General features: G+C 44.5%; 1 protein-coding gene across 2 annotated transcripts in view; it reads left to right on the top strand.

Moving 5' to 3' along the window:
* Positions 1-3,139: 3,139 nt before the first annotated feature.
* Positions 3,140-7,441, top strand: part of RAB5A (RAB5A, member RAS oncogene family) — a 31,174-nt gene continuing 26,872 nt past the window's right edge. The window contains exon 1 of one of the 2 annotated variants that reach the window (XM_075271388.1): positions 3,140-3,261. The gene's annotated coding sequence lies outside the window, so the exon portion shown is untranslated. Of the gene's footprint in view, positions 3,285-7,441 lie in introns of both variants that reach the window. The other variant, XM_075271387.1, reaches the window with a different exon arrangement.

The raw sequence follows: 7,441 nt of genomic DNA, 5'->3' as shown, positions 1-7,441 counted from the left end.
CGGTGGTATATAATATGTTGCATTGTTTTACAGTGATGAACACAATAAAATACTGCAATTATTTTTTTTTTATCTTTTAATGTAGATTGTGAGCCCCATATAGGCTTCACAATGTACTTTTTTTTTTCCTATCAGTATGTCTTTGTAGAATGGGAGGAAATTCACGCAAACACGGGGAGAACATACAAACTCCTTGCAGATGTTGTTCCTGGTGGGATTCGAACCCAGGACTTCAACGCTGCAATGCTAACCACTGAGCCACCGTGTTGCCCCATACTGCAATTAATATGCAGATGAAACTATTTGGAGCTGTTTCTATTTTCTTAAAAACCAGTGTTGTGATCTCCATCTGCTGCGGGACCTGGATAATGGAGAGCTGCACTGCTAAAACAGGGGTTACACACGGACACGGGCAGACCCCATTGACTATAATAGGGTCTGATGTTTTCAAACAGTGGACACCCGTGCTGGTCTTTTCTCTCTGCTAATTTTTGGCGGTTTGTTCGACTGAGTTTCCACCAGATACTAGTGCTGATGTCAACCCAGTCGTAGCTGTTATGGCTGTACTTATGTCCACTACAGAGTTCTTTTTGCACAGGTAATACAATTTATGAAGTGTAAAATTAGAAAAAACATATTTAGGGTCAGTTCACACGTGAACTGCCCGCGCGGGTTTTGACACCGAGAGAGACGCGGTGAGCCGTGTCTCTCTCTTGTCAAAACCCGCCTGCCGCGACCATCGCGGTCACGGATTTCCCCTCCGCTGTCAGCTCAAATGAATGAGCCGACATAGGAGGGAGCTGCGGGGGGCGGAAGCCGCGCGGCTGAGCCCGCGCGGCTTCCACCTGATGAAAGGGCATGTCGTTTCTTTTCTCCGCTAGCGGCAGCCCACCGCTAGCAGAAAAAAAAGCCCGGTGGTCTACATAGACCACCATTGTAAAGGGGCGGATTTTGAAGCAAAATCCACTGTCAAAATCCGCCCCTTTGCCTACGTGTGAACTAGCCCTTATATATCCTAGAGATTTACACTAGGTTCACAAAACGTTGCAGCTCTGTCGTTTGGGCCCGTCAGGAGACCTGAACAACTATGTGGTGGACCGCTATATGGAGATCGTCAGACCCCATTGACTATACTGGGGTCCATCAGGCGTCTGCCATTTTTGAAACTAAAAGCGGCGGAGAAAAAAGTCCTCTCTGCAGGACTAATTTTTTCTCTGAAGATTTTCGGCTGTCTCTGCGACGAAGTCTCCAAGACTCTGTTACAGAACCCGACATGAACCGAACCTTAATAATAATTAAATCAAACAGTAGGGACCCCTCTGTTCAGGATCCTCCCTTTATGTACTATAGTACATCCAAAAGGACTTTTCAACACTTCCACCTGTCTGCATCATTTAAGTCTTCACATTACTGTTATTATAGTCTGTACATCTCATCTGTCATAGGATCAGAACAATGGACTTTAATGGTAATACAGTGATTGATGCGGATGGAGCACCACAATGTTTGGTTGAACCATAGGACTCAGAGCCTTTTAGTGATACCGATTGGGTACTAGTGAATGGGGTGTGAGTGGTGTCCATCATGTGATGAATCCAGCACTGCCATATGTTGTTTATCTATGTCTATAATAGAAAAGAGAAACAGATACAAGTGCAGGTGTGAACACAGCCTAACACAAGTAGTGTAGTTGGTATTATATGGACACAAAGCTACTATTATATTGGCATTGTACATTACACTATAATATGGACACTATCAGCCATTATTATACTCATACTTAGGAGTCTAGTACTATGTGCATTGGCATGGCTGGCTCTACCATGGACAGTCTGACTGGCACTATAGGGCAGCATTAATCAAATCAAATAAAAAAGCTTTATTGGCACATCCGAATAGGTATTTCGCATTGCCAAAGCTAGTAAAGTGGGTGTGTGTGTGTGGGGGGAGTTGGATTCGGGTGGGTGAGTGGTGGGTATGGGGGGGTGGGGGTGATGGTTTGGGTTATAACAGTCCATGGAGTCTCATCTTCCTCTTAGTTGGTGACCGCTATATGGGGAAGTGGGGTGGGGCGGGTGAATTGGGATAAATATAACAGTCCGTGGAGTCTCATCTTCCTCTTATTTGGTGACAGCTGGACACATATTGGGCAGCGATCTCCACAGTGGCCTCTTCTTCTCCCAGTAGGATGTAGAGTTTCCTCTTCTCGTCTGCAGATATGAAGTCTGGGATGTGGGCAGAGAGTCTTTGGTAGTAGACGGCCCTCACAGCTGAGTATTTGGTGCAGTGTAGCAGGAAGTGGGTCTCGTCTTCTAGGGCCCCCTGGTCACAGTGCTGGCACAGTCTGTTCTCCCGTGGCTTGTACGTCTGCCTGTATCACCCCGTCTCTATCTCTAGGTTGTGGGCGCTCAGTCTGTACCGGCTCAGGGTCTGTCTGTGTTTGGGGTGGCGTATTCTCTCCAGGTAGGTGGCCATGGTGTAGTCCCTTTGTAGGGATTGGTACGCGGTGAGTTTCTTGGAGTTATTTATTTCGTTTCTCCATTCTTCAATGTACCGCTCTCTGTTTGCCTCTGTGGTCGCCTTTATTTCGGCCTTGGTTATCATCTGTTGGTGTTTTTGGTTTGGTGGTTGGCTGTTGTTTGGTTGGTGAGTGTCTGGTTTGCTCAGGTGTCTTAGCCAAGCTTAGTGGTGGTAGGAGTCAGGCTTGCTCCCCTGGATGTGTGCCTGGAAAGCTTATATGAGCAAGGTAATAGCTGTTTAATATATATATATATATATATATATATATATATATATATATATATATATAATGTGTGTGTGTACTATATATATATATATATATATATATATATATATATATTGTATATAGATAGATGAATGTATAGGTTTACTTCAGTTTTAATTTCACATACAATATAACACGTAATATTTGGAGCACAGATGAATCAGCCATGGAAACAATTCGGGTCCCTGCCATGTTATTCTCCAGCTCCACAGGTCTGACTGTCAGAGAACAGACACGTAATGACGGTGGGGCTGGAGCCTGAAGAAAGAATGAACGGGAAGGGAAGATATACGAGCTATGACGCTGGAGGAGTTTTGTCCCAGCGACTTCCCGTATTTGTGCTGATGTCATCGAGATCATGTGATTGGGCCAGACCGGAGCCGTCGGGTAGCCCAGGAAGCTGGCGGAGTACAGGGAGGCGTAGCAGGGAGAGCCAGGAAAAGAGTCCGTGCACCTGATATGACTGTGCGGCTGCCGTGAGTGTCTGCTCCGCTGCCCGGTAATGGCGGTGACGAGGGGTGCGCTGTGTGTGCCGGGCGGGAGGGGCGGACAATGATGTGCGTGTGTTGTTATTTACATGGCGCCAGTGGCCGGGGGAGATCCTGACCCTGTCACACGGCACAATGTCCCGGCGTCTGTCTGTGGGGCTAAGAGCCGGCTAGTGATACAGGGCAGGGCCCAGGCCTGTGATCCTGAGCTGTGCAGACACGTAGTGATCGCTGATCGGGGCATAACCGTGCTGATATAACCAAATACCCTAAAACTGACAGGGGATCTGTGGAGAAGGAACGTGATCCAGCACTGAGAATCCTCCAGATTGCTCTGTCCATAGTGATTGTCATCGGTCCATCAGCTGTTCCTTATGTGATCATCCTGATCGTGGGCAGATATAGATTTTATATCGGGTCAATTCAGTTTACTGCAATAGTTCCCAGCAGATCTGATCGTCATTGCTTATAGTGTTTGGCACGTTATAGTCCGTGGCCGGGATCATCAGGTTCACCAGTCACTAATTATAGTCAGGCGTGATCATAAATACTCAAAGATATATATTACACATGTCTATACTGTATAATATCAAAAGGGTGCAGTAACACCTCAGGAGCCAAATCCATATTAAAGGGGTTTTCCAGGACTTATACATTGATGACGTAACCTTATGATAGGTCATTAGTATCAGATTGGTGGGGGTTCAACATCTGGCACCCCACTGCCACTGATCAACTGCTTGAGGGTATGCAATGGTCATACCTTGTATAGTGGCTGTGCTTGTTAGTCCGGCTCTGCTCTTCTGTTTGAGGATTGGTCATTAGTATTTATAGAGGATCTTTCACACCTCCGCCAAGTCCAGCTCTTTGCATCCTTTAATGCTGGTGCAGTTAGAATTTTTCCTCTACTCCCCAGCAATCCCGAGTAATAAGTGCTGTTAGTTTTGGTGACTGATATTTAGGCTCTGTACTTCAGACTGGCGGTGTCAGGCAGGAGCAGAAAAGGGGTGTGATTCTGATCTCTGACACTGGCTGCCTCTGATTGGAGCTCCGAATCCCACCCCCTGCCTGACACCGCCTATCTAAGTAGCGTATCTGGCACCAAAACTAATGGTGGGTGCTAGAGCAAAAAATTGCAGTTACATTGGAATCAGTCGATCAGCGGTTATTAACAAGTGATCCTCCTGAGTTTGAGGTGGTCCTCTGTAAGTCCTGGAAACCCCTTTAGTTAACTTGGTGCAGGATCCAAACCACTATGCTCTGTATTTTTTTTCTGCATTGTGTGAATAGGATTTGTTGACGTCCCACCCACCTTACTCCTTCTGTAATTCGATGTAGGTTAGCCACTTGCGAACCCATAAGAAGCTAACTTGCTACAAACTTGTCAAGTGTTTAAAGAGAACCTTTCATGTCCTCGGGCAAACTCAGTTTTATATACCGCTAGAAAGTCGACAGTGCACTGAATTCACTCAGCCTCCTGACTGTACTCGTCCATAGACTTGTACTGGGGGTGGGTTTCCCTCACAGCTCAGCATCATTGCGTGGCAGTAAGGAAGGCCCCCCTCTGACAGTACAGGGCTATGGATGAGTACTATCGGGGGCGTTCCTCACAGCCCAGCTAGACTATCAGGAAAGCTCTTCTGATGGTGGATAGCGATCGGTATCGGCACTGATATTTCCAGCCCCGGGGCACGTAACAGTAAAGCCGACAGTACGCTGATTTCAGCACTTTTGGCTTTCTAGCGGTATATAAAACCGCATGTGCCTGAGGACATGAAAGGTCCTCTTTAAAACCAAAACCAGGAGCGTGTTGAAAGGAAAGAAGCACCATCTGTCCTTTATATGTGCTGCCCCTTTATGATCAGCACCTGGCTTTTGATTCAGAAATTGCATTAAAAACCTGAATGTGGAAACACGCCCTAATAAAAAAAAAAAAAAAAAAAAAGGTGTACTCGCCGTCAAAGGGAACCTGTCACTACGTTTTACACACCTAAAATGTCACCATTGGCTCCTGCTGTAGGCAGTGTTGAGGAGTTGGTAGAAATGTACCAACCCCAACCTCGCCTTCAAAATATAACATTTTCCCATACAGTAATATCAGTTACATCAAAGCATAACTAAACTTTCGGACGACGTTAAATTTTTCTGGCAGCATTTGCGCCATTGATAGATTTTGTAACAAATTTTGGCTCCTTTCTGTGAAATCCTGCATTTTTTCACTCTTTCCCTTGCTTCTTTAATGAGAACTGTTGTTTCTTCTCACTGTGTATGGTGCATGGAATGAAAAGAAAATTAAGGATGGACCAGGGTCATTTCGAACATCTATATCTCGGGTGTTCTAAAACGTAAAAACTTGCTTGGTGCTATATAGAATAGGAGATTCTCATCTATATGATGGTAATCAGTGTTGATTCGAATAGTATTCAAAACATCGTTTCGAATACCTCGCTCCATAGCAATGAATGGTAGCGGGCGAATTGCAAAGGGTTAAGTGCTGGCCGCTCCCATTCATTCCTATGGAGCGAGGTATTCGAAACTAGAGTTTTGAATACTATTCGCTCATCTCTAATGGTAATGATACAATTCTATCTGTATAATTTCCTTTACTATTACTGGTTGAAAACACAGTTGGGATTTAAATAATTCTATTCAACCTCTCTCGTCTTTCATATGGCACCAAAAGCAAGTTTCTAAGTTTTACAAATTTTATAATATACATTATTACCGCTGTTGTCTGAAAGTTTAGTTAAATATGTTAAATATGACATTTTATTTTAGTAAATGTATTATTGCTAATTATTGTACATGTTGCTGCATTATGTAAAATGGAAACCTTGTTCACCACAAATGCTTTAAGGCTGAGGCCCCACGTTGCGGAAACGCAACTTTTTTTGTTGCAGATTTTGTTGCGGTTTTTGTGAGCCAAAGTCAAGAATAACTACAAGAGGAATTGGAGATATATAAAGTTCTTATACTTCTACCTTCTTCTCAATCCACTCCTGGCTTTGGCTCAAAAAGAACGCAACAAATTTGCAACAAAAAAAGCTGTGTTTCTGCAACGTGGGGCCTCAGCCTTAGGAACCTATTTGGTGACATGGAAATAAATTAACTAAAGAGACACTTTGGCCGTCCCCTAAGTATTCTCATTTTGGCTCCTCTGACAAATTTGAAACGAGATACGACATGCCAAGTCAGCTTTGATGTCATCCAGTGTGTGTAGTGCGAGGTCGAGGAGGTCACAACACCTTGCTTCACTGCGCAGACACTGGATGTCACATTACTTAAGCAAGCAAGCTTGGGCATGTATAAGGACTGACTACTGTGACTCTTCACCTCCAGGACCCCAACTAGGTAGTCAACATTTAGACTGAGGCCACACATTGCAGAAACACAGCTGTTTTTGTTGCAGATTTTGCTGCGGGTTTTTTCGGGCTTCAAATGGAATAGGAAATATATAGGAAGTTCTTATACTTCTACCTTCTGCTCAATCCACTCCTGGTTTTGGCTCAAAAAAAAAAAAACTCCGCAAAAAAAGCTGCATTTCTCCGCAACGTGTGGCCTTAACCTTACAGTTATTACATTTTTTTTTTTTGGAGGTCCTGTCGCTAAAATATATCTGTAAAGTCCCAATCTTTCATTATAGGGACTATTACTTTTCTGTTCATGCATGATTGCAGTCTGTTGTTCCATGTTGGCAGCCAGTCGAGCTATAATGTCTGCCGCCATGATCAATACTTTATCCTCATGTTGCGGAAGATTTCAGCGCACGGTAGAAATGTGCTGCAGATTTTTAAGAGGTTATTCGGGGCTTGTATGTATTTACTTCCTGACTGTGTTCTGTTTAGCTCAAACTTTGAGTTTCCGGTGGTTGTGATTTGGGGTCACATGATCAGACCCAGCACATGGACTTCACCTTCCCTTTCAGCCTGTACTACCTGTACTATGGGGAGTGGCAGGCTACATAGTAAAGTCAGGCCCCATAATACACAATTTAGAGAAGGGAGGTGATGTGGTGCTACTCGGGTGCTGGTTCCAAACCTGTGGCCCTGAGTTATCTCCAGCCTGGAATCCTAGAGTTTCAACCAACTTGACCATGACCAGGAAGTAAATACATAGAGTCCCTGGATGACCTCTTTAGTTCTTCCCGTGGTTGCTGTGCATATCATGA

This window comes from Leptodactylus fuscus, chromosome 4, assembly GCF_031893055.1.
Source record: "Leptodactylus fuscus isolate aLepFus1 chromosome 4, aLepFus1.hap2, whole genome shotgun sequence".
Classification (NCBI taxonomy): Eukaryota; Metazoa; Chordata; class Amphibia; order Anura; family Leptodactylidae; genus Leptodactylus; species Leptodactylus fuscus.
The sequence above is the reverse complement of the archived record's forward strand: the minus strand, read 5'-3'. Positions and strand labels throughout refer to the sequence as shown.